The sequence below is a fragment of the Thalassophryne amazonica genome, chromosome 15, assembly GCF_902500255.1.
Source record: "Thalassophryne amazonica chromosome 15, fThaAma1.1, whole genome shotgun sequence".
Lineage (NCBI taxonomy): Eukaryota > Metazoa > Chordata > Actinopteri > Batrachoidiformes > Batrachoididae > Thalassophryne > Thalassophryne amazonica.
This window is the reverse complement of record NC_047117.1, coordinates 38,821,442-38,832,076: the sequence shown is the minus strand read 5'-3', so window position 1 is coordinate 38,832,076 and position 10,635 is coordinate 38,821,442.

Below are 10,635 nucleotides of genomic sequence, written 5' to 3'. Positions count from 1 at the left end.
CCGCAGCCGAACGTAATTATTGCATCGGCGACCGTGAGCTGTTGGCTATTAAAGTGGCCTTGGAGGAGTGGCGCCACTGGTTAGAGGGGGCACAGATTCCCTTTTTGGTCTTTACCGATCATAACAACTTAGCCTACCTTAGAACCGCTAAGCAGCTTAATGCATGCCAGGCCAGATGGGCCATTTTTTTCAGCCGTTTTGACTTTGTAATCTCTTTCCGACCTGGCTCCAAGAATGGCAAGCCGGACGCGTTATCACAGCAGGGTGACCCGGTCGACACGCCGGCCGATCTGGGGACTATCTTGCCAGCATCCTGTTTAGTGTCAACATTAACGTGGGACATAGAATCCAGGGTCCAGTCTGCCTTAGGCAATACTCCGGTTCCGCCAGGTTGTCCCCAGGGTAGGCTTTTCGTTCCGGTTGCGCTCAGAGGGGACGTGATTAGGTGGGGACATGACAGACGGTTCTCTTGTCATCCGGGAATCAAGAAGACTGCGTATGTAATTCAACAGAGGTTTTGGTGGCCAGGGATGTTGAAAGATATTACTGAGAATGTTAATGCTTGCTCTATGTGTGCAAGTCACAAATCCTCTAACCGTCCACCCGCGGGCTCTTCAATGCCACTTCCTGTCCCTACTCGTCCCTGGTCACATATCACATTGGATTTTGTAACCGGTCTGCCGCCTTCTAGAGGTAATACTGCTGTTTTAACCGTGGTGGATAGATTATCTCAGGCCTCTACTGGTGGTTGGCTCTCACTGCGGTATTGGTAACTTCCTGTTCCGGAGCACAGCAGTGTTTTGCTCTATCTGTTAGCTGTTTAATCTGCGCAGTTAGATTGATCTAGTTAACTAGATAACGATTTGTTTCACAGTGTAATCCTCACGTGCCAAAACTAAAGCACTCCCTCTGCTGAATCACCTCTAAATTATTTACACATTATTCACTTTGTGTGTTTTTAGGAATCCGCTAGCTTAGCGCAGCTACTAGCTCTTAGCCGGTGTATCATGGCGGCTTCTCCTGTTTCTCCCGCACTTTTCTGCTGTGGGTGTGAAATGTTTAGTTATTCCTCTGCCTCCTTTAGCAGTAATGGTACTTGTAATCAGTGTAGCTTATTCGTAGCTTTGGAGGCCAGGCTGGGCAAATTGGAGACTCGGCTCCGCACCTTGGAAAATCCTACAGCTAGCCAGGCCCCTGTAGTCGGTGCGGACCAAGGTAGCTTAGCCGCCGTTAGTTCCCCTCCAGCAGATCCCGAGCAGCCGGGAAAGCAGGCTGACTGGGTGACTGTGAGGAGGAAGTGTAGTCCTAAACAGAAGCCCTGTGTACATCGCCAACCCGTTCACATCTCTAACCGTTTTTCCCCACTCAGTGACACACCCGCCGACGAACAAACTCTGGTTATAGGCGACTCTGTTTTGAGAAATGTGAAGTTAGCGACACCAGCAACCATAGTCAATTGTCTTCCGGGGGCCAGAGCAGGCGACATCGAAGGAAATTTGAAACTGCTGGCTAAGGCTAAGCGTAAATTTGGTAAGATTGTAATTCACGTCGGCAGTAATGACACCTGGTTACGCCAATCGGAGGTCGCTAAAATTAATATTGAATCGGTGTGTAACTTTGCAAAAACAATGTCGGACTCTGTAGTTTTCTCTGGGCCCCTCCCCAATCGGACCGGGAGTGACATGTTTAGCCGCATGTTCTCCTTGAATTGCTGGCTGTCTGAGTGGTGTCCAAAAAATGAGGTGGCCTTCATAGATAATTGGCAAAGCTTCTGGGGAAAACCTGGTCTTGTTAGGAGAGACGGCATCCATCCCACTTTGGATGGGGCAGCTCTCATTTCTAGAAATCTGGCCAATTTTCTTAAATCCTCCAAACCGTGACTATCCAGGGTTGGGACCAGGAAGCAGAGTTGTAGTCTTACACACCTCTCTGCAGCTTCTCTCCCCCTGCCATCCCCTCATTACCCCATCCCAGTAGAGACGGTGCCTGCTCCCAGACCACCAATAACCAGCAAAATCTATTTAAGCATAAAAATTCAAAAAGAAAAAATAATATAGCACCTTCAACTGCACCAATCAATCAATCAATCAATTTTATTTATATAGCGCCAAATCACAACAAACAGTTGCCCCAAGGCGCTTTATATTGTAAGGCAACGCCATACAATAATTACGTAAAAACCCCAATGGTCAAAACAACCCCCTGTGAGCAAGCACTTGGTGACAATGGGAAGGAAAAACTCCCTTTTAACAGGAAGAAACCTCCAGCAGAACCAGGCTCAGGGAGGGGCAGTCTTCTGCTGGGACTGGTTGGGGCTGAGGGAGAGAACCAGGAAAAAGACATGCTGTGGAGGGGAGCAGAGATCAATCACTAATGATTAAATGCAGAGTGGTGCATACAGAGCAAAAAGAGAAAGAAACACTCAGTGCATCATGGGAACCCCCAGCAGTCTAAGTCTATAGCAGCATAACTAAGGGATGGTTCAGGGTCACCTGATCCAGCCCTAACTATAAGCTTTAGCAAAAAGGAAAGTTTTAAGCCTAATCTTAAAAGTAGAGAGGGTGTCTGTCTCCCTGATCTGAATTGGGAGCTGGTTCCACAGGAGAAAGCTGAAGGCTCTGCCTCCCATTCTACTCTTACAAACCCTAGGAACTACAAGTAAGCCTGCAGTCTGAGAGCGAAGCGCTCTATTGGGGTGATATGGTACTATGAGGTCCCTAAGATAAGATGGGACCTGATTATTCAAACCTTATAAGTAAGAAGAAGAATTTTAAATTCTATTCTAGAATTAACAGAAAGCCAATGAAGAGAGGCCAATATGGGTGAGATATGCTCTTTCCTTCTAGTCCCCGTTAGTACTCTAGCTGCAGCATTTTGAATTAACTGAAGGCTTTTCAGGGAACTTTTAAGACAACCTGATAATAATGAATTACAATAGTCCAGCCTAGAGGAAATAAATGCATGAATTAGTTTTTCAGCATCACTCTGAGACAAGACCTTTCTAATTTTAGAGATATTGCGTAAATGCAAAAAAGCAGTCCTACATATTTGTTTAATATGCGCTTTGAATGACATATCCTGATCAAAAATGACTCCAAGATTTCTCACAGTATTACTAGAGGTCAGGGTAATGCCATCCAGAGTAAGGATCTGGTTAGACACCATGTTTCTAAGATTTGTGGGGCCAAGTACAATAACTTCAGTTTTATCTGAGTTTAAAAGCAGGAAATTAGAGGTCATCCATGTCTTTATGTCTGTAAGACAATCCTGTAGTTTAGCTAATTGGTGTGTGTCCTCTGGCTTCATGGATAGATAAAGCTGGGTATCATCTGCGTAACAATGAAAATTTAAGCAATGCCGTCTAATAATACTGCCTAAGGGAAGCATGTATAAAGTGAATAAAATTGGTCCTAGCACAGAACCTTGTGGAACTCCATAATTAACCTTAGTCTGTGAAGAAGATTCCCCATTTACATGAACAAATTGTAATCTATTAGATAAATATGATTCAAACCACCACAGCGCAGTGCCTTTAATACCTATGGCATGCTCTAATCTCTGTAATAAAATTTTATGGTCAACAGTATCAAAAGCAGCACTGAGGTCTAACAGAACAAGCACAGAGATGAGTCCACTGTCTGAGGCCATAAGAAGATCATTTGTAACCTTCACTAATGCTGTTTCTGTACTATGATGAATTCTAAACCCTGACTGAAACTCTTCAAATAGACCATTCCTCTGCAGATGATCAGTTAGCTGTTTTACAACTACCCTTTCAAGAATTTTTGAGAGAAAAGGAAGGTTGGAGATTGGCCTATAATTAGCTAAGATAGCTGGGTCAAGTGGTGGCTTTTTAAGTAATGGTTTAATTACTGCCACCTTAAAAGCCTGTGGTACATAGCCAACTAATAAAGATAGATTGATCATATTTAAGATCGAAGCATTAATTAATGGTAGGGCTTCCTTGAGCAGCCTGGTAGGAATGGGGTCTAATAGACATGTTGATGGTTTGGAAGAAGTAACTAATGAAAATAACTCAGACAGAACAATCTGAGAGAAAGAGTCTAACCAAATACCGGCATCACTAAAAGCAGCCAAAGATAACGATACGTCTTTGGGATGGTCATGAGTAATTTTTTCTCTAATAGTTAAAATTTTATTAGCAAAGAAAGTCATGAAGTCATTACTAGTTAAAGTTAAAGGAATACTCGGCTCACCACAGACTAAAACAGTTAAATGTGGTCTATTAAACATTAGATCTCTCTCTTCTAAGTCTCTGTTAGTAAATGATATAATAATTGATCAACATATTGATTTATTCTGCCTTACAGAAACCTGGTTACAGCAGGATGAATATGTTAGTTTAAATGAGTCAACACCCCCGAGTCACACTAACTGCCAGAACGCTTGTAGCACGGGCCGAGGCGGAGGATTATCAGCAATCTTCCACTCCAGCTTATTAATTAATCAAAAACCCAGACAGAGCTTTAATTCATTTGAAAGCTTGACTCTTAGTCTTGTCCATCCAAATTGGAAGTCCCAAAAACCAGTTTTATTTGTTGTTATCTATCGTCCACCTGGTCGTTACTGTGAGTTTCTCTGTGAATTTTCGGACCTTTTGTCTGACTTAGTGCTTAGCTCAGACAAGATAATTATAGTGGGCGATGTTGGGTATTTTCTCCTCCAAACATTCTTAAAACCTTTAACAAGACAAACAGAGTCAAGAAACACCAGTGAGACAGAAAGTCAAATTTAGCTCGCGAGGAGTGCAGACAGTCCGTACACGTAGTACCACTGAAAGCACTGGGGACTGCTGCGCATGCTCACTCTTTTTATTAGGAAAACCTACCCACATTGTGAAACTTGTCCTAAGGGGGGGGTTCGCATGACAAGTTTCCTCCCGTAATACAAAACATCTCATGGCACGTATGCCAATGGTTGCAGCTGTGTGGAGAAACGGTTCCTTTTGTTTAATCATATCTTTGAAGGTCAGCACATCTCGTTCTTGCAGGCTCCTCTGTTTGCACTTATCATCTGTTCTGCAAAAGCTTGGAGTGTCCTGTTTAAAACAGTAAGCATTTGTACAGCATAAGGTCAAAATAACCTCCATCTCTTCACTCCCAGTCGTTAGTGGCTACAAAAACAAAGTTGTGCTGTCAGTGTAATAATAACAAGTACATTCTCAGGGTTACGTTAAGACAGGTGCAAAACAGCTCAATAACATTTCATCAGAACAAAGACAAAGGAACAAATGTTTAACAGTGATAAAAATATATATATATAAAATCTTTAACAGGCGATTTTAACATCCACACAGATGCTGAGAATGACAGCCTCAACACTGCATTTAATCTATTATTAGACTCAACTGGCTTTGCTCAAAATGTAAATGAGTCCACCCACCACTTTAATCATACCTTAGATCTTGTTCTGACTTATGGTATGGAAATTGAAGACTTAACAGTATTCCCTGAAAACCCCCTTCTGTCTGATAATTTCTTAATAACATTTACATTTACTCTGATGGACTACCCAGCAGTGGGGAATAAGTTTCATTACAGTAGAAGTCTTTCAGAAAGCGCTGTAACTAGGTTTAAGGATATGATTCCTTCTTTATGTTCTCCAGTGCCATATACCAACACAGGGCAGAGTAGCTACCTAAAATCTGTGAGTGAGATAGATTATCTCATCACTAGTTTTATATCCTCATTGAGGACACCTTTGGATGCTGTAGCTCCTCTGAAAAAGACAGCCTTAAATCAGAAGTGCCTGACTCCATGGTATAACTCACAAACTCGCAGCTTAAAGCAGATAACCCGTAAGTTGGAGAGGAAATGGCGTCTCACTAATTTAGAAGATCTTCACTTAGCCTGGAAAAAGAGTCTGTTGCTCTATAAAAAAGCCCTCCGTAAAGCTAGGACATCTTACTACTCATGACTAATTGAAGAAAATAAGAACAACCCCAGGTTTCTTTTCAGCACTGTTGCCAGGCTGACAAAGAGTCAGAGCTCTATTGAGCAGAGTATTCCTTTAACTTTAACTAGTAATGACTTCATGACTTTCTTTGCTAATAAAATTTTAACTATTAGAGAAAAAATTACTCATAACTATCCCAAAGACATATCGTTCTCTTTGGCTGCTTTCAGTGATGCCGGTATTTGGTTAGACTCTTTCTCTCTGATTGTTCTGTCTGAGTTATTTTCATTAGTTACTTCCTCCAAACCATCAACATGTCTATTAGACCCCATTCCTGCCAGGCTGCTCAAGGAAGCCCTACCATTAATTAATGCTTCGATCTTAAATATGATCAATCTATCTTTATTAGTTGGCTATTTACCACAGACATTTAAGGTGGCAGTAATTAAACCATTACTTAAAAAGCCATCACTTGACCCAGCTATCTTATCTAATTATAGGCCAATCTCCAACCTTCCTTTTCTCTCAAAAATTCTTGAAAGGGTGGTTGTAAAACAGCTAACTGATCATCTGCAGAGGAATGGTCTATTTGGAGAGTTTCAGTCAGGGTTCAGAATTCATCATAGTACAGAAACAGTATTAGTGAAGGTTACAAATTATCTTCTTATGGCCTCAGACAGTGGACTCATCTCTGTACTTGTTCTGTTAGACCTCAGTGCTGCTTTTGATACTGTTGACCATAACATTTTATTACAGAGATTAGAGCATGCCATAGGTATTAAAGGCACTGCGCTGCGGTGGTTTGAATCATATTTATCTAATAGATTACAGTTTGTTCATGTAAATGGGGAATCTTCTTCACAGACTAAGGTTAATTATGGAGTTCCACAAGGTTCTGTGCTAGGACCAATTTTATTCACTTTATACATGCTTCCCTTAGGCAATATTATTAGACAGCATTGCTTAAATTTTCATTGTTACGCAGATGATACCCAGCTTTATCTATCCATGAAGCCAGAGGACACACACCAATTACCTAAACTACCATAATACCATAATGATAAGTACCATACCACCCCAATAGAGCGCTTCGCTCTCAGACTGCAGGCTTACTTGTAGTTTCTAGGGTTTGTAAGAGTAGAATGGGAGGCAGAGCCTTCAGCTTTCAGGCTCCTCTCCTATGGAACCAGCTCCCAATTCGGATCAGGGAGACAGACACCCTCTCTACTTTTAAGATTAGGTTTAAAACTTTCCTTTTTGCTAAAGCTTATAGTTAGGGCTGGATCAGGTGACCCTGAACCATCCCTTAGTTATGCTGCTATAGACTTAGACTGCTGGGGGGTTCCCATGATGCACTGAGTGTTTCTTTCTCTTTTTGCTCTGTATGCACCACTCTGCATTTAATCATTAGTGATTGATCTCTGCTCCCCTCCACAGCATGTCTTTTTCCTGGTTCTCTCCCTCAGCCCCAACCAGCCCCAGCAGAAGACTGCCCCTCCCTGAGCCTGGTTCTGCTGGAGGTTTCTTCCTGTTAAAAGGGAGTTTTTCCTTCCCACTGTCGCCAAGTGCTTGCTCACAGGTGGTCGTTTTGACCGTTGGGGTTTTTCCGTAATTATTGTATGGCTTTGCCTTACAATATAAAGCGCCTTGGGGCAACTGTTTGTTGTGATTTGGTGCTATATAAATAAAATTGATTTGATTTGATTATCCAAGATGGCTCACTTCATCCCTCTGACTAAACTTCCCTCAGCTAAGGAAACTGCAGAAATAATGCTCACAAATGTGTTCAAGTTACATGGATTTCCAGAGGATATAGTGTCTGATAGAGGACCGCAGTTTGTGTCTAATTTCTGGAGGGAATTCTGCCGTCTCCTCGGGGTCTCTGCCAGCTTAACCTCAGGTTACCACCCCCAGGCCAACGGGCAGACTGAGCGTCTCAACCAAGAGTTGGAAAAAGTACTCCAGATTCTTGCCTCCCAGCATCCTGCCTCATGGTCTGCTCAACTGTCCTGGATAGAGCTGGCACACAATAGTCTTCCTTCTGCATCCTCTGGTTTTTCACCATTTCATGTAGTTTATGGTCATCAACCTCCACTGTTTCCATCCACTGCACTTGATTCTTCTGTTCCCTCTGCCTTAGGACTCATTCTCCACTGCCGACGAACCTGGGAGCGGGCCCGTAGTGCCGTCCTACGGTCCTCTGTGGCCTATAAGATGGCAGCTGATTGTAGGAGATCCTCCGCACCTGCGTATAAACCTGGACAGAAAGTTTGGCTCTCAACCCGTCATCTTACTCTGCGAGGACTGCCCAGGAAATTGGCTCCCAGGTTCGTAGGTCCATTCTCTATTTCCAAAGTTATAAATCCGGTTTCTGTTCGCCTCCGCCTCCCAGCGTCTATGCGCATCCACCCTACCTTTCATGTGAGCCACGTCAAGCCTTCTCGTTCCAGCCCGTTGTGCCCTCTGGCCGTTCCCCCTCCTGTTTTTTCCGTACGGCAGCTCCTCGACTCTCGTCGCCGTGGTCGACCTCTTTACAAATATTTTTTGTAATATTAAATATTACAATAAATATTTGTTTCCCTCCCACTTCGTCCTTGATCCTGCTCTGATCCGTGAGTTTCATGCCTCTCATCCTGCTGCACCTGGGCCGTCCGGGGCGGGGGGGGGGGGGGGGGGTACTGTCACGGTTTAAGTTTTGCTTGGTGTTCTGGGTTGTTTGTTCTCTTGTGCTGTTAGTTATTTTTTGTGTTTCAGTGGGTATGCTTGGCTTCTTCGCTTGCTGGGTGTTTCTCTCTCTATCTCTGGCCATGCCCTGTTCTGGTGCTTTCCAGGCACACCTGTCCCTGATTTGCTGGTTACCACCTGCAGTTATTTTAGCTCACTGGGTGTGTTTGTCTCTCGTCAGTTTGTCGTGCCTTGTGCCTTCAATCCAGCTCTGTTCTTGCGTTCCTTAGTTCTGCCTGCCTCTTTGTGTGTACCTGACCTCCTGCCTGTAGCTTTGACCATGCCTGATTGCTTGATGTTTCTTGTACTGCTGCTTTTCCTGGACTGCCTTCTCGTGTACCGACCTCCACTGTCTTCTACAGTAAAACCATCTAAAAACCAGAGCTGTTCGCTTGAGTTGTGCATTTGTGTCCTACAGTTCCAGACCATTCAGCCTGACACAACTTTTTCTTGATATTCTAATTATATGACCAGCACCTGTATGTTAGGGTAGTGCAGGACATGTACAAGAATAGTGTGATGGCGGTGAGATGCACAGTAGGAATGACAGACTCATTCAAGGTGGAGGTGGGATTACACCAAGGATCAGCTCTGAGTCCTTTCTTGTTTGCAATGGTGATGGACAGGTTGATGGGTGAGATCAGACAGGAGTCTCCATGCACTATGATGATGCAGATGACATTGTGATCTGTAGTGAGAGTAGAGAGCAAGTTGAGTGTAGCCTGGAGAAGTGGATATATGTTCTGAAGAGCAGGGGAATGAAAGTCAGTAGGAGCAAGACTGAGTACATCTACAGCCATCCTCAGTAACTGCCGGTGGGCATCACACTGAGCGTGTGTGAATGAGACCCAATGAAAGACTCGTTAGCAGGCTTTTAATGAGCCTTTGATTGGATTCAGGTGTGTTGGAGCAGGGAGACAAGAGTGTCAGGAAGGGAGATCTCAAGGACCGAACTTCGGCACTCCTGGCTAAGAGACAGTTGCACTAACAAAAAGACCGGTGGCAGAGCTGGAGGTGACAGTGCTACAGCTCTGATGTTGAGATTGTTAGATTGTAAATTTCCAATTTTCCCGGGTGTAATGGGGATTAAACTCAAAAAACTCAAAAACCACAGATAACAGACTTCAATTTTAGATGTTGTATTAAACACAAAGCTTTCCTGGACAGCAAGTCGCTAACTCAGCCTGCAGGCTGACTCACCCCGCCCCCCACTTGCCTTTTTCCCCCTGCACTCCAGCTCTGCCCATAGATGGGTGGGCCACTACCCTCAGCATGAATCAGTAAAGTTATACGTGTTTGCATCAAACATGTTGCATTTAAAGTGGATATGACACTTAAAGACAACATAGTCTTATTACATGACACGGGCCCCCCGCGGATGGACATTGTTGTTGCTGCCTACAAGGTAAAAAGTTTTCTCCAAACATGCCAAATAAAGCCATTAGCAGCGAAGACTTGGATGAGATCAAGCGCTCATTAAATTTCATGTCGGATGAACTCAGTGGTGTGGTGAAAAAACAGACTGAGCTGCTTGGGTTATTGAAGGAGGTTCGAAATCTTAAAAGAATTGTACAGGAGAAAGACATTAAAATTAGAGCACTGGAAAACCGTGTTGATGAACTAGAGCAACACACGAGGATGGATGAGGTAACTGTGTCTGGACTAAACATTAAGCATCGGACATATGCCAGGGCAGCGGCTGTGGGCAATGGTGCCGGTGACATAGAGGACACACAGAAAGAAACAGTCACTGGAGCAACAGGTGATTCAGTTTTTTTTCCTCCAAGTACATCATCATTAATAATACTGACATTGCAGACTGCCATTCTGTCTCAAGAAAAGACAGGAAATCAAAACCGGTTATTATTGTCCGGTTTGCAAATAGGCGTTTTAAAAATGATTTATTAAGGCAGACAAAAAAGATGAGGGAAACAGAGGTGTACATAAATGAACATCTGATGAAGAAAAATGCATAAATTGCAAGACAAGCCAGAA